This window comes from Triturus cristatus, chromosome 9, assembly GCF_964204655.1.
Source record: "Triturus cristatus chromosome 9, aTriCri1.1, whole genome shotgun sequence".
NCBI lineage: Eukaryota > Metazoa > Chordata > Amphibia > Caudata > Salamandridae > Triturus > Triturus cristatus.
In genome coordinates this window covers 802187964-802205668 of record NC_140592.1, presented here as the reverse complement: position 1 = coordinate 802205668, position 17705 = coordinate 802187964, and the positions used below count along the sequence as shown (strand labels likewise).

At 47.8% G+C, this 17705-nt stretch overlaps 1 pseudogene; it reads left to right on the top strand.

The window, feature by feature from the left end:
* The first annotated feature begins 3937 nt into the window (after positions 1 to 3937).
* Positions 3938 to 4090, top strand: LOC146798867 (U1 spliceosomal RNA; annotated as a pseudogene).
* The last annotated feature ends 13615 nt before the right edge of the window (positions 4091 to 17705 follow it).

Sequence of the window (17705 nt, the reverse complement as noted above, 5' to 3'; positions counted from 1 at the left end):
AGGTCAAGTTCTTGCTCCAACATTACTGAATGTCAAGAGTGCAGTACAATATGCCGTTACGAGGTGACATTTTGTAGTCTTGTTGCTAAATTACAGTGATAGTAGTACCCCCGGCTTGTTACCATTTGGCGATTTACAGCATGGCCTAATTTCTGGTTTACTATACAATAAAATATTCCTTATTAGCATGGCTAAACATGTTAATATTGCTGAAGCTTCAATGTTTACAGTGTTTCATTTATATATTTTGAAGTTGTCATTTGTACATTAAAACCTAAAGAAGTAATGGAACTGTTTTGCTATTGTGTAGTGAATATTATGTATAGTTCTTTGTAGTACTGGCAGTGTCTGGCCTTTTTAGGTATCACACAGACAGAGCATGCGCTGTTTCTTTGAGACATTTTGTTTACTGTTGGTAGGCTTGGAGCCCTCCCATTACTTACCATTGGTGGGCTTCAAAGTCACTCTCAATTGCTTGCTTCTTGCCGGTCAGTTCTGCGTTAGGCACTTCCCTCTTCTTTCATGTGACCCTCCCCTACAGCATGGCCCAAGTACTTGTGTCCTCACACTGCTCACTCTTTTGGGACCTACTTTTTTTTGTTGCGCCATTCTACAGACTGCATCTTTTCTAGTTGGCTCTGCCGTATGCTTTATGTTTTAGGCTGTCCAGCTTGACTTTGTCTCTCCCATGAGTATTCACTCTCTTTAAACAGTCCTTTAACTCTTGTTCTTACCTTGTCTCATTTGCTTTGCATTCAAAGACAGATGTAAAATGTCAGGCTTTGTATTCCAAGAGAACTTGGTGTTTACTTTTCTTGTGCTGAAATGAAAGTGAAAGAATTTATGTGACAATCCATCCTGCTGAGTACCCATGCGAGAGAACAGGTTGTAGGAAGTTATCTTTTCTAGCACACAACAAAAATGAACTGGGCTGATATTTCAGACTACATCAGAATGAGATTAGTAGAAATGAAGCACATTTTTGTGAGATTCTGAAGTGCATTGGAGCAAAACTTTTAATACAATCGAAACAAAACAAACACTTGGGGATGACATTTTCACACATCATCATTTATGTGCAGTAAAACTGTATGTCTGTGCAAATGTAATGGTCATTTTCCAATTGGAAATGTGTTGTCTGTAATGGCAGTCCTCTATCACACCATGCATACTCCACACTATGCCACTTCACTTTCCACCACTCCTCTCTACAACACTCTATACCACTTCACTATACTACACTCTGCTCCACTCTATGCCCATCCACTCTATGCCATGCCACCCCACTCCATGACACGCCACTGTAAGACACTCTGTGACACAGCTCGCCACTCCACTCCACTCCACACCCTCCACCCCTCCATTCCACACCACACCACTGCATTCATTCTAACCCACTCCATTTTACTCCACTGCAATCTACCCCAACCCAATCTGCCCCATTACACTCTAATATACCCCACTCTACTTCACTGCATTCTACCCCACTCCACTACAATCTACCATTCCAATCTACCATACTCTAATCCACCCACTCTATTCCACTCCATTGTACCCCAGTCCACCTTAATCTATCCCCACTCTACTCAACTCCAATCTACCCAACTCTATTCCACCAAATTGTACCCCACTCTACTCCACTCCAATCTACCCTACTCCACTATACCCCAATCCACTCCAATCTACCCTACTCCACTATACCCCAATCCACTCCAATCCACCCCACTTCAAACTACCCCACTTCAAACTACCCCACTCAAAACTACCCCAGTCTACTCCACTCCAGTCTACCCCACTCCATTCAAATCTACCCTACTCTAATCCAGTCAATCTACCCCACTCCAAGTACCCCACTCCATACAAATCCACCCCATTCCACTCCAACTTACCCCACTCCACTCTACCCTACTCTTATACACACAATCTACCCCACAACAAGTATCCCACTCCACTCCAATGAGCCCCACTCCACCCCACCCACAAGAATGCACTAATACCCTGTCAATTAATAGGGTGTTTCGGCATTCTTGTAAACGAGAAAAAAGTTGTGACCGTAAAACAACCTTGCAGGATACCAAATGAGAATAGATAACAAAAACGCTAAATATAAGTGAGTAATTGCCATGCACAGTTTAAGAGAATGCTCACTCACAGTCCTTGATAACTGATTCTTTAAGCAATTAATTAATTAATCCACTCATCCTTTCCTTGATTCAATTTCTCATTCACATACTCACCCTTCCACAACCACACGCAACCCTGCCAACCAGCAAAAACAGTAAAGAGTCTGGGTGTCATCATTGACACCGAGCTCTCTCTTAGGGCTCAAGTTGGAGCGGTGGTCTCCTCCTGCATGTATCAACTCCGAAGGATCCGTAAAGTCCGTCACTTTCTGCCTCCAGCGGCACTCACCCAAACTATTACTTCGCTGGTACTCTCCCGTCTGGATTTTTCCAATGCCATCTACCACGGTTTGCCACAATTCCTGATTCAACGCCTCCAGGTTGTCCAGAATCAGGCTGCCCGCCTGATTCATGGAACTCCCAGATGGCAATCTGCCAAGCCTCTGCTCACGAACCTCCACTGGCTCCCCATCGATCGAAGGGCCGCCTTTAAGGTGGCATGCCTCACTTTCAAAGCACTTCATTGTCTTAGCCCTGTCTTTTTAAAATCTCTCATTCGCCCTCACTGTCCCACACGCAATCTCCGATCTGCTCACCGCGATCTACTGACTACCCCAAGGAGTAAAACCAAGAGATTCGGCGCTCGTCGTTTCTCCTATCTAGCTCCTGTGCTCTGGAACCTTCTCCCTCTCTCAATCAAATCCTGTTCCTCCCTCCTGAATTTCAGGCAAATGCTAAAAACCCATCTCTTCCCCATTCTCACTTAGAATTTGTCACTTACGTTCCCCCCTCATCTGTTCTGTTTATCAGCGCCAGGAAGCTTCGGTGTCAGTGCGCTTTATAAGTTACATTTAACATAACATAACATAACAATCATTAAATAAACACATTAATTTAGAATACAGCCAGACGTAGTGATTTTTTTATTTTTATTTTGTTGATTATTTTGTACATCAATAAACATGCTTGCTTTCATTATCTTTGAGACCGCACATTCTAAGACTCTTCAGAGTTCTTAGATGTGGACATATTAAAGTGTCAACATTCACTAGTTAACAACAGTGCCATTCAATAAATCAGTTGCTGCTAGACTGCATGCGGTCCTAGCAACCTTGGTCCCAACGTTAAATGGCAGGACCAGTCATAAGGCCCTATAAGCAGCTGTCTTATTGTACCACCACAAATGGCCACAAGAGGTCAGCAGTTTGCCATAAAATGCATTAAAAAGACCTCCTGCTAGAAGAAAGGGAGCACTCAAGCTGCAATAGGTTTGATTGTGGCTCTGAATGCACTACATCTGGCTAGGTGTGGACCAGCACCCACGATTTGTGATAGCTGAGACGACTAGGATGAGGTACACAGAGGTCTGAAGATGAGCCTTGCCTCGGTTTTACACTACCAGCCTCCGTTTAGGGATACAATCAACAGTGTCCTTTGCATAGGAGAAGCGGAAACATCTCCTGCCACCAGCTCATTCTGCTCTTTGATAGACTTTGAAACTCCCCTAAAGAGTCAAATGTGCATTTAACATGCTTTGGCCACATTATCTCTAAGAAAAACAAAGGAACACATTTTAACTCGTTACTGCCATTTAGTTTTAGAGAAGTCAAAATCCGGCTCCAGTCGTTTGCATCACGGAGTTGCGACAGGTCTGATAGTTTGTGTTATTCAGTTACTCTTGAAGTAGGAACAAAGCTGGTTTGCATAAGGCTGGTCCCTGACTATAGTGGCTCTGCAAGACTAAAAACACCTCACTGGAATGCAGCCCATAGTAAGTGCCAGTGACTGAGATTGCATCAAGTATTACATCCACCTTATACCTGACATGGGAGACTCCATGATCATGAAGGGGCTTCTCGCAGGGTGAGGCTCACTGCAGATGTGCTGACCCCTGCGATGGCCCCAAATGTAAGAAACTCAACTGCATAATATCTGGTAGAAGGGTACTGCGTTCGCGCTTTCCCCTGTTAAAGAAGAAAGTACTACATCCACCTTTTTTGTTTTTATCAGTAACATTGCCTACCCAAAGTAATTACCAGTGGCTAACATGAATTTAATAATTACCCCCCATCTATCACTTAATTGACTTTATCAGTAAGTCACACTAACTGCAACTGGAATGCCTATGCATGTGTGCAGCAGCTCAACGGAACTCAAGGTGTACAGCGCTGATGAGACCCGGCAAGACTGACCAAGAGACGGGGGTTGAGCTTTAAATAAACAGGCATATTTTCATCTTATTCTCTAGAGAAGAACTTTGTCAGAGGAAAGTCGCAATAGTTCACCTTGAAAATTACACTGGAATTTTTAAATAACACCCAAATCTTTAAACATACACCTTACATCACAGTGAAGCTAGATCGGTAGCTGAATGCAACGGATAACATCTTAAATCAGCTGGTAATAGTGACTCAAAGTTCAGCATCAAATATAACTATCCTTTTACAATTATGTATAATACAGGCTTCGACAAAGACAGTTTTGCATTGTTCATAGAGTACTGAAAAAGAAGCAAATATAGTTTTCTTAAAATGAAAGGTGATCGCACAAAGGATTGTAGGTATGGATATACTATCCAAAGGTATGTGGGTAGGCACTTAAAAATTAATTATGAGTAGGCAGTAGGCATGCTTATAAGGATCCGGAGAAATAACGTCGCTCCTGCTTTGGAAGTTTTCTTATAGAAAGCAGCTTCTAAAGTTTTAAATCTAGGCACCAGCTAAATCAAAATTGGTTCTTTTTAGGATAGAAAGGTCATCTACATTGCACTAGAGAGCATGCACCCCTGCCCTGTGTTTCCTCTGATAGCAAGCCTCTGAGAGTGTTTTGGATTTTTGGGCTACTGTGACATGGAATGAAGCCTATAGCTGGGCTCTGTGATCTGGAGGAGCACACCATGTGCACTTCCATTTACTGATTGTGGCTACCATTAACTCATCAGGATGTAGAAGACTGACATAGGTGGCAGCAGCCAATTGCAGTGGTTAAACAGGATTTCCTACCTGTCACCTGTCACCTGTCACCTGCCAAGGGGGGGTTGTCAATAGGACTCTCTTGTGTTTGAATTGGGCTGGTGATCGCTTACAACCACATCGTTTGTGGGACATGGATGTGTATGTAAATTCACTCTACGTATGTGCGGTAGAATGTGTGTGGGGTGTCCATGCTGTGCATGGTTGTGGCAGCGAGGAATCATTTTGATTCCATGAAGCTTAGTGGCAAATAAGATGGAGGTCACCGAGAGCTGGTTAGATAGCAATGTGAAGTATTTCTTAGTTTATTTGTAGAGTATCAGAATCTAGGGTATGGAAGTTAGGAGACAGAGAGTCCCTTTGAAGAGTAAAGTAAACACTTGCCTCTTCCTGCTCCATTCTTCCCCAGAAGTGCTACCAACATGTACTTGAGAGGTTGCGAACTGAGCAAGCGTCTCCCTATTTGTGTTTTTGTGTTATGTCTCCCCTGTCAGTAAGCCTCCGACTCCAACGTACCTTGCTGCTGACAGTAAAGTACAAAGACTATAGCTTGACCAGGTTAGGATGTGTCATGACCCCTTCCTGCACCTCCAGCGTAGTGATCTAGCACATAGTGCTCATGTTTCTTTACCCCTGTGGCACCTTATCGCACGCTATGATACCATGACTGATGTTCCCTAAAACCTGTGATTCCATTGTGCTTGAGCATTTTCAAGCGTTCCCCATAACCAGTGATTCCATTACGCGTGAGTACTTGCAATCATCTCCCAGAACCGGTAAACCAATAGATTATTGGTACCTGCTGTTACCAGGGCCTTGGTGTGGTTTTCCATTGAATGCCTGCAAGCTTTACCGAGAATCCTGTAAGCCTCTGCCAAGCCTTGCTCCCGTTGTTGCTGGCAACTTAGTGTTGTTTTCCGTTATGGACATTCAAGCGAAAAATATATATTTGTTTCCTGTCATTTGGTTCTGATCACTAAATTGCACCTGCCCTGTTCTGTAAGGTCAAAGCAAGTGTACTAGCATATGTTTTCTTGAACAAAGACAAAGAGGCAGCCGGGCTGACTGCAACTGCACTACCTAGGCTAGTCACGTAGTGTTCTTGGTACCTGTATTGCCCACCTCAAATGGCCAGCTGCCACATGACCACAAATAGAAACATGAAGAAGGAAGATGAAAGGCAATACACACGATCAGCAAATTACAGAGTACACAAAGTAATATTCATTCACCAGTCGATTTGTAGGTTTCATTGTATGTCTTTATTTTAAACAAGCTCTGTGTGCAGCTGTAGAAACAGCCAACAAGTTTCACCCTAGCAAGGGCTTCTTCGGGCAAAAAAGGTAATGGGGTATATTCGTCAATGGATTCAATCCGGTAGTGTATAATAAATGCATAGCGTCCTTCTTATGGACGTGATCTCCAGAGAAGAAGCCTTAGGCCAGTTAGAAGTGCCTACTTATCCTCAATCAAGAAGTGGTGTACGTGGCCTCCAAGGCAGAGGTGAATCTCAAAAGGCAAATCGACGCCTCCAGTGTATTTCGTAAGAGTACTTGATTAAATCAGTGAGTGTATCCGCTGTAGAAACCGTTTCCGGCAGGTGGCGGAGATAGCCATGCCTGGAGATTGCCGCATGTTGAGCGAGCTCCTCTTGCCGTAAGCCTTTTCCTGCAATTATCCTGTTCACTTGACTGCAAAATCGCCCAACTTCACCACCCTACTGTCCCGAGAGGTGACGCCGACCTGTAGACCTGTTCCTGGCTGACTGCGATCGACCCCCGCCGAGAACGACCATTTCAAGACTCACACCGCACTGTGGCCTGGGTGGCGAGGGAGGTGCCTTGGCGGTGACGCCTACTCGAGCGTCGGGGCTGGAGTCTGGAGCCTCCAGGTCTGCTCCTTCTGCGGCGTAGCCGGAGTGGATCGAGCCTGCACCATGAACTTTTGCCTGGACTGCTGCCTGTGTGGGCCGACACCCGGAGATAGCCCCTCGAGAGAACTGGGCATGGTGGGGCCCGTGCCGCGCTGTGGCCTACGTGGTGTGGGACGCTTCAGCGAAAATGCCTGCCGAGCACCGAGGCCGACGCCTGTAGTTGCCTCGCGCCTGCTCAACCTACCTTTGCCAGAGTGCTGCCTGCGAGGGCCACCGCCTGAAGACTGCCCATCAAGGTGAGGGTTCAGAGCGGGGCCAGCGCACGCTGAGGCCTGTGCATCGGGGGCAGCAGCTTCTCCTCGGGGCCGAGGCCGGCGCGTGTTCCAATTGGGTCTTCACCTCCTGCAACGAGCCTGTCCCCTGCTCGACCTACGACCAGCTTGGTGTGACTCTGTTGGAGAGTCCTGGCTGTGAGCCCGCTGCTGCTGAGGTCCGTGCCGCGCTGTGGCCTGCGTGGAGGGGGCGGTGCCTCTGTGGTGGCTTCTACCCGGGCGCCGAGGCCGAGGCATGAACCACTGGGCCTTTCCCACCTACCCGACTTGCTGCTCGCCTAGAGAGACTCTGCTGGGGGGCCCTGGCTGTGGGCCCGCCGCTGCTGGGGCGAGCGTGACCTGGCCCTGCAGGAGAAATCTAGGGCTCTGAACCTGCCTGCAGGGATGTCGATGGGCCATCCCGGTCTGTGCTGATTGCCGGCTGCTGTGGAGGCCTTGCTGGGGGCCTTGCTGCATACACCCTGTGCCTCACTCGGACGGAGACCTGCTCCTGGTCAGAAGGACCGTGAGGCCCACCCCCTCTACATTATCCTGCGGGACTAGCAAAGGAGCGGGTGCCCCTGCAGGTTGTCGGGACCCCGCATGCTGCCACCCTGTTGAGTTTGACCTCTGCTCCCTTGGCCTGACTCCACATCACTGGCGCTCCTGCATACACCTTTGGAGGCCTGAGATACGGTCTGGCTGAAACGTGCCAGCACTGACCTCCACCTTGTGTCCATCTGCGACTCACTTGTGGTGCTCACTGGACCCAGTACTGCATACTCCGATTGTCATCCTTGGCCTCACGCTGTGGTTCTCGTCATGGGGAAACCGGACAGAAACCAACCTAAATTGCATTTCAAACAATCAAAAAAGACAGAGGAGCACTCCTCGGACGACCCTCCGAGCATTCAAGCGAATTCCCTGACGCTGTGCACCAATACACCTGTTGACATCCACTCTATGTTCACAACAATTCAGTCCACTTTATCCAACATCAATGGGAAAATCCATTCCCTGACTTGTCGAGAAGAACGCATGTCTGAACGCCTGGATAGGCACACAGAGAGGATTGACATGGCGGAGCTTCGTATATCGGACTCTGAGGATGCGCAATGTTAAATGGAGGCGAAACAGGAGAAAATGAATAAGGCCATGGCAGCCATGTTGGCAAAGTCAGAAGACCTCGAAGCGCGCTCTCACCGTAACAATCTACGCTTTATAGGAGTGGCAAAGTCGCAATATGGAGCGCTATATCGAGTCACTGCTGATTGCGCTCCTCTGCAGAGAAACCTTCTCAGAGGTGTTCATAGTGGAGAGACCTCACAGGTCACTTGCGCCTCAACCTGCACCTGGAGCGAGACCACGGCCGATAATTGCAAGACTCCTAAATTATCGAGATCGGGATGCGGCACTCCGCAAGTCCCGAGAGATGGGTCACCTCAACCATGAAGGGATGGGCATATCCATCCACCCCGACTTTACCTCCCAAGTGCAAGAGGCACAGAAGAAATTTGTGGAGGTAAAAAAGAAACTCCGTGAAAGTAACATCCCATATGCGTTGCTTTATCCAGCCAGGTTACGGGTGACGGATGACGGTAGGAACAGAATTTTCAATGATCCGAAAGAGGTGACCAAGGTGCACATGCATCAACATTCGGAAAAGCGATTCCTTATTAGCGAGAAATAAGGAATCGTTATTAAGGAATCGCATTTCGGAATGCATCAACAGATTCGGGAAAAAAAAGCTATTTCTTAAAAATCGGTAAAATTTACCGAATCCAAATTAGGGAGTAGAGCAAACAACGAATAGCAAAAAGCAAAATCGGTATTTGCGAAATCGGTATTAGCGAAATCGGTAATAGCGAAATCGGTAAAAACAGGTCGCTCGGGGAGCGGTCTTATGACATCACTACCAGGAAGTCAAGCTGCCCCACCCTCATTCACTCGCCTGAGGAGCTCACAGGAGGAGGCACAAGACACAGGCTGAGGCTACAGAATCCCCACTGACAACCCATCCACCCTACCCTCACCAGGATGGACAAGGATGCACCAGGCACCGCTGAGACTGCCAGGAAGAGGAAGAGAAAGTTCTCTGACCGGGAACTGGAGCACCTGATTGAGGGGGTGAGCAGCAAGCATGATAGGCTGTTCGGAAAGCTGTCTCTCAAGGTGCCAGAGGCGGAGGAAAGACGCATTTGGCTGGCGATTCTGATGATAGCGGGCGCCTCATCATCTCGGAAACACCAGCTGATTCAGATGGCGACACTCCGCAGGAGGGTCAATCCCCACCTCCACCAGCAACTATACCACCACCACCACCACCTGCTGCGCCAACTGCAACCAAACCACCAAGACGCAGGGCACAAGTCCCCCCCATGCAGGTGATGGATGCATGCCCGAGTCCTGCAACCCCAACCGGGCCAAGTCCAACAGTTGTCACACCTCCAGCACCACCACCAGCACGTGGCCGAGTCACGCAGCGGCGCAGGTCCCTGCGCAGTACTTCTGATGTAGCCGACCAGGCAAGCTCCCCATATGGTGGCATCGAGGCGCAGATGCTGCGTGTCCAGCGCCTGCAGGGGAGACACGTGGGGACCATTAGCCTACACATGTCGCGTCTTGCTAAGCAAATGTGCACCCTGACAGACGCAGTGCAGAACATGACCACAGTTGTGGCAGAGGGGAACGAAAAACTGAGCGAGGTCCTCCAGGAACTCACCCGTGCCATCAGAGCAGGACATCACAGTGAGCGACGGAGGCACAGACAGAACTTGCTCCATTCACCTGCATCAACCAGGGCCATCACTTGGCTCTGCAACAGCACTGCTGTATTGTCCCGACGCTCCGTGTCACTGCAGGTGGACCTCGGCCATTACTGTGGTGACGTGGCAAAGGTCTTAGGCCAGGTGACCACTGCAGTTGAACACTTGCAGAGCTGAACATTCAGTGGCAGCAACTTGGGAGGGGAGGACGGCAGTGAGGCTGCCTCAAGTGTCAGCAGCGTATCTGTGGTGGAGACCAGCACCAGGAGGGGCAGTTTGCGCTGCTCCACAGCCACAGGGACAGGCCGTGGTGAGGTGGAGGAAACAGGTGATAGGAGGCTGGGCGTTCGTGGCAAGCGCCACTAGTCATACAGTACGGCATCCCTGACCATGGTGGGGTAACCATGGCCCTGTCCAATTGTACTATTGCACACCCGTGACTACAACGGGTATGTTTTGGTCCTCATTGTGTGGGGGAACTCTAATTCACATTTATGTGTGACCACACATACATCAGTGCTCCTGTGCATTAAACAGTAGCACCACTAATGATATCGTCATGGCTCATTCTTACCTGGGTCAGAAATGATGTTGCGTGATGTATGTCCGCCTCCTTTGGCCCTTTGACTGCAAAATCGCCCAACTTCACCACCCTACTGTCCCGAGAGGTGACGCCGACCTGTAGACCTGTTCCTGGCTGACTGCGATCGACCCCCGCCGAGAACGACCATTTCAAGACTCACACCGCACTGTGGCCTGGGTGGCGGGGGAGGTGCCTTGGCGGTGACGCCTACTCGAGCGTCGGGGCTGGAGTCTGGAGCCTCCAGGTCTGCTCCTTCTGCGGCGTAGCCGGAGTGGATCGAGCCTGCACCACTGAAGGACTGGGTTATTCTAAGACCCAGCGGTGCCAGGGAACAACACCTGAAACCTTCGTGGGTTACCTGTTCTGGCGTACCAAACACAGAGACACGGGACACTTCCAGCGACGTCAGAGATCAGCGTTTATTTACTGCAGGGATACAGAGGTCACAAGAAGTACACAACGTGTAGGTTCTCGGAGACTGCTTCGAGTTGCAAAAGTGGATCGCTCCTTTTATACACGTTTTTCCCATAGAACAGTATGGTGAACAAAGATTACAACTCAGTTCCCACAATAAACTTCAAAAGAGTCGCGTTCATGTTTCAGGAGGCCGGAACATAATTACAACAGTATTGCCAGTTCCGAACTGTAAAAACATATCTTCTCTGCAATAAAACACATTCCATCCTGACCGTAAACACATTAGGAGAAGGGACAAAAACAGATGCAAAGAAAGGACAAGGATGCACAACAGATTAGAGAAGAGTGTTAGGAGTAATAAAGGGAACTTGATAACGGGATCAGAGACCCCGTGTCTAATGTATGCATGACTGAAACAATAGACCGGCATGGCAAGATGAGCCTTGAGCGGGGCCATCTGCCTTCGTCGTGTCATTTCCCTCGTCATAAAAGTCATACTCAAAGGAACACGTGTCCCTCGTGTAAGCTTGGGAGTCCCAGGGTCACGAAGCGGACAAAGTCCGTTCGCTGGCTACTTGAGGGCAAGAAACAAAATGGATGCCGTATCTAAAATGGAACCCGAGGGTTCAGATGAACAAACCCAAAAATAAGACGAACCATACGTGGTTGCGTAGCGAAACTGCGTACACCCACTATACTCGTCATTTGCGGTTCGTAGATACCCAACTCATCCATATTCGTCACCACTCAAAAGTGTTGTTCCGTCCCACACGGAACCTCAGACGCTCCTTTTGCCCTCATGTAGGCAAGCATTAGTCAAGATCGGAATCTATTTCAATATTCATCAGATCGTTCAGTTGCTGCTGGAACATCATTCTATTCATCAACGTCTCCTTGGTAACAGATGGCCGTCTTATACACGTTGTAGCACATAGGCCACATAAGGCAGGACCACACTGTACACAAAGACAACACGTGAACAGAAACGTTACAACAACCCCTACGATCATCAGAATCTTCCAACCCCAAGTTGACATCAGGCCCCAAAACCATCCTAGAAGCGTCCAATTACCTTCGTCCACGTGTATGGACTCGGAAATCTTGTGCAACTTCGAGATGGCTTGGTAGACAGTTGGAGCATTGTCAGGAATAAAAATGCAACAACTCGAATGGATAACTTTACACACACCACCTCTATCTGCGAGAACAACATCTAGAACCATACGGTTCTGCAACGTCATGAGTCTATCCGCCTGAAGTTCAGCTGTTAAATTACCAAGGGCACTTGCAGTAATATTAGCAGTCGACTCAACTACACGTGTCAACTATCTTAGGTTCCTACTATTAACCATAGGCCCCAAAACGGCAAGAAACCCTTAAAGAAGTCTCCTGCTTCTTGACCGGCAGTATCCTCTTTGCTAATAACGCCTCTCACAACTCTAGTTTTGTGATAATCTGAGGCGACAGTGAAAGTCGGTGGTAAAAGATTCGCAATATAACAGGTACCCGAGAAATCACGGGGTAACCATGTATATGCGCGTTCATAACATACAAAATAAGTGCCCTTAGCAGTCAGAAAAACAGGGGAAGAGAGCATCGGTAGAACATACGTGTCAGTGCAAGCACTGTTCCCAAGTTGTGCTCTCGGATTTCGACCCAAACCTTTCAAGCAGAAATTACCGAGGTGTGGTACAATCCATATTGGGGACGAGCTCTTAAGCTGTCTATCACCCACTGACGTACTATACTCAGCCTCGCTCAGATCCTTATAAGCCTGTACCTCTTCATTTGGGATAAGCGATGCATCAAAAACATCTCTATCCAAATCCGCTATCGCTATCGCTATCGCTATCGCCAAAGGTTTGTGATACGGCCCAGGACCAAAATTGGCAGAACGTGGCTCTCGACTGGGGTAGGAATCTAGTGCACTACGGAACATAGTTTGGAATGCTCGAGCCGAACCCTGGGAGCTGTAAGGAAGGACCAAATATGGAATACCCCTATCCATGGTATGTGGCATTAACCCACACACCCAACAATTGGTAGTATTCATCACCAACTGATGCTGATGTAGAAGTTGAACGAAGGAGTTATTCATAAATTCCGCACGCCTAACCTGTTCATGTTGAGGCAGAGGATGAAAAGAATGTGGGGAAACAGTGGTGAGGGAGCTTAGTTTAGGAGAAAAGGTAGGTGAAACAGAAGGTAATAACAACTGTACTCCAAAATACACTCCACCCACCAATAACATAGATACGGTCAGGAACAGTAGGAACACCTGAAACAAAAAACATTTTGTACGTACAACTCGTCTTAATTCTGATCTCTGCGCCGACATCCTTTCTACTTCCAACAGCTTAGAGAATGCCATCCTCTACAAACCGTCCGTGACGTACTTGACGCACTTCGTTCTGAGTAGCGATTATCAATCCCCAGGAGTTCCCAGGAATCGACAAAAGTAACCGACCTAGCGTCAGAAACCTGCTAAACAGAAAGGAGTACCCGCACGGCCCTACGGTGACCCGGATGGAGAGGTTTCCTCGAAACGTTCAGATTACAAATCTCTTAGCCATGGGACAGCACATAAAAACTCAAAAAGAAAGGATATAGTTGTCCATAATGTTCATAGCATCAAAAAGCAAATATACAACTAATTTTTATTAGTCCTTGAACGAAGAAAGTATCGACTTCTTCCAGGTCGAGTTTGCTCTACAAACAATTGTTCAGCTGGCGCAACAGTATTCGATGAAGTGGACAACGAGTCAGACCTTGGGCTCTCTGCTACCGATGACTCCACATGTGGGTTTGGTAGTGACAAATCATTCCCCACAGGTTGAGCGTCGCTAAACGGCACAAAGTGCAAAGGAGTCTCAGTTTCTGTTGCCGAAATCCCAGTCCTCACCCAAGCATCCGTTGGTAAGGGGATCGGTACCTTTTTCGTGTGGCTGGCGTGCACCCAGTTCTTCCGGCCCTCCAGTCGAACTGCAGTCCTCGTTGTCAACAAGACTTGAAAGGGTCCTACAAATCTTGGCTCCAAGTTACGTTTCCGACCGAAATTTCGGGTAACAACCCAGTCCCCTGGCCGTAGCTGGTGTCCAGGACCCTCTGTCTGCGCCGGTAGAGCTTCAAAGACCTGTTGATGGATTAACCGTAGTTTAGTGGTCAAATCATGCAGGTAATCAATTAACATTGGATACTCAAGACTATCAAAAGCCCTTGGCCTCGGGACCCCCCAAATATTCGCAGGGCGGCCGAACACAATCTCATATGGGCTAAGCCCTACTCGAGAGTGTACGGTCGCTCTGGTCGATAGGAGAGCCAGAGGCAAGGCATCAGGCCATGATAGACCAGTCGTAGCCTGTATCTTCGCGAGTTTTAGTTTCAGGGTACCATTGTACCCTTCAACCAAACCCGCTGCCTGTGGATGATTAGCACTATGGAATTTTTGACGAATTCCAAGACCCTTACACACACTCTGCATTACACTTCCCACAAACTCACTTCCATTATCCGACCATACAATCCGTGGCATTCCGTACCGAGGAAAGTATTCCTTCAGCAGGATTTTTGCTGTGGACAGGGCAGTATTATCCTTAAGAGGATAGGCCTCAATCCATCTGGAGAACGCACAAACCACAACCAAAACATACTTCAGGTTATTGCATCTCTCCATATGGATAAAGTCCAGCTGGATAACCTCAAAGGGACAAACAGGAGGAGCAAAATGACCAGGTGGAGTGGGGGTGCCCTTGCCAGGATTGTGCATCAAACACACCATACAATTCTTAACCACTCTCTCAGCACATTTAGCAATACCCTCATTCCTCCATACAGGGGACAAAAACCTACATATTCCTTTCGCACTGATATGTGACAACCCATGAGCCATCGTCACAACAGCTAATACGTACGCATCTGGTAACATCCACCTCTGACATTCCGTCAGGTCAACCCAACATCCATGTATGTCCAACTTTCCCGTACTTTCTTTCCACTTAGTCTTTTCAGCTTTAGTAGCTTCGTTCTGAATTGCTTTCACACTCTCAATAGTATTTTCACACATACCAGTCTCCGTCGGCCACCTCACTGAGCTCGTGACATACATTCGGGTCGCAAGATCCTTAGCCGTTTCCTTAGCAATCTCATCCGCAAACGCATTACCACGACCAACATCATCAGTCACTTTCCGATGTGCACTACATTTAACAATCGCCACTTGTTTAGGCAATGTGAGTGCATCCAAAAGGTCATTCACGAGCTGCCCATGCTGAATCTTCGTACCATGTGATGTCATAAATCCTCTTTCTCTCCACAGTCTTCCAAAGTTATGCGCAACACCGAATGCGTACTGACTGTCGGTAAACACATTCACTCGCTTTCCTTTAGACAAAACACACGCTCTTGTCAATGCAATCAACTCTGCAGCTTGTGCTGAATTCTGATTCAATCTCGCAGTTTCCACAACCGTGCTCAACGTCACTACAGCATACGCAGTCGTCACATCGCCATTCGGCAATTTAAAGCACGAGCCATCCACATACAAAGTACCATCGGGATTTGTCAAGGGAGTGTTTTTCAGGTCCACACGACCTTTTGTTTCTTCCTCAGTTCGTAAATAACAATCATGTGGTGGCACATCATCTGATTCCATATTAATCGGCAACAATGTCGCCGGATTCAGTACATTACAACGTTTGATCTGTATATGACTTGCCAAAAGGGTCAGCTCGTACCCAGACAACCTTGCACTCATCAGATGTTGAGTCTTTGTCCGATTCAAAAGAGTATCAACTGCATGCGGAACCATCACCATGAGCATATTACCCATAACAAGACCTGCGGACTGCCGAATAGACGCCGCTGCTGCCGCTGTCGCCCTCAAGCAACTTGGCAACGCTCTAGCTACCGGGTCTAAGGTCGAGGAAAAATATGCACACGGGCGCTGCTTGCCACCAAATTGTTGCGTTAAAACACTCAACGCACAACCTTCCCTCTCGTGAACGTATAATGTGAATGGCTTGCTGTAATCAGGAGTACCTAACACGGGAGCCGAACACAATGCATCACGTAGTTCAGAAAAACTTTTCTGACATTCCTCCGTTCATGGCAAAGGAGTCGAAACGTCCTTGCACGTGAGAGCTATCAATGGCTTCGCTAACAGTGAAAAATTCGGAATCCACTGTCTGCAGTATGACGTGATACCTAAAAAGGCACGCACATCTCTCTGGGTTGTTGGCACAGTCATTCGAGCAATTGCTACGATTCTTTCAGGGGTCAACCTTCTTCCCGCCTTTGACAATAAGTGACCTAAGTAGGTAACTTCTTGACAACAATATTGCAATTTAGAAGGTGACACTTTGTGGTGTAAGTCACAGAGATGCTGTAACAGTGACACAGTAGCAGTCTTGCAAACTTGTTCAGTATCTGCAGCTACCAACAGATCGTCGACGTACTAAATCAAAGCCGCACCAGTCGGCAGCACAAATGCATCTAGTTGACTCTTAAGAGCTTGGCTGTATATCGATGGGCTCTCACAGTAGCCTTGAGGTGCGCGTTTGAACCGGAAACTGCGACCTCCTAACGAAAATCCGAACAAATCACGACTTTCCTCAGCAATCGGAATGCTAAAGAACGCATTCTTCAGATCGATTACCGAGAACCATGATGCAGAGGCTGGAATCAGAGTCAGTAAAGCTGTAATGTCTGGAACCACAGGAAACTGCGGGACAACAATTTTATTTACATCCCGTAAGTCAATAACTAGACGGTACACGGGAGGCTTGGACGGATCAGTTCGTTTCAGAATAGGCAACACGGGACTATTACACACGTTACCTCGTGTCTCCTCGATAACATCTTTACCGATCAGATCATAAATGATCGCTAATAGTGCCCGTTCACCATCAAGGGAAATACGATACTGGGGTATGCTTGGTAAGCGCGCATCAACTTTCAATTGAACAACATAAGGTGGGATATCCAGCAGGCCCACATCATTGGGACCTGTCGCCCACAAAGAAACCGGAAGAGAACTCAATTCCGGTGGGAGCTTATCGATCGATAGATACATAGGGGAAATCACATTCTCACCCAATGTAAGCTCCACACCCGTAGGAGAGCAGTACAAAGTCGCATGTAACCTCTTCAACAAATCCAAGCCCAAAAGATTCTCACCACAACCAGTAGTCAAAATCAAAGGAGCTTCTAACTCATGAGACCCAATCGTAAGGGGCAAGGGGCTAGAAACTGGATTGCTAACGGGGGCGCCAGAGAATCCAACGGAAACATTCGTTAAGCCAGACAAAGGCGCGCCAGGGAGTTTCGAATGCATAATGGAACTTTTTGCTGCACCAGTGTCCAACAGAAAAGGCTCAACGACGCCCAATGTGGCTACTGCAACATAAGGCCCTCTCTGATCAACCGGAACTGATACTTCTCCCTTCCTTTGTCTATGGCTGTCCTAATAGATACCATCCGTATCAACATCACGCTCGACGTAATAGTCATCCACATGATACTGTGCAGATCTACCGGACGATGGTTCGCGTCGATCGAAACAATTCTGCGAGTCTGAGGAAGTGGCAAAATGCTCGGCCTGATTCTGAGTAACTCCACGACCTCTACCACGTGAAGCTTGTTGAGGACCACCACGACCTCCTCG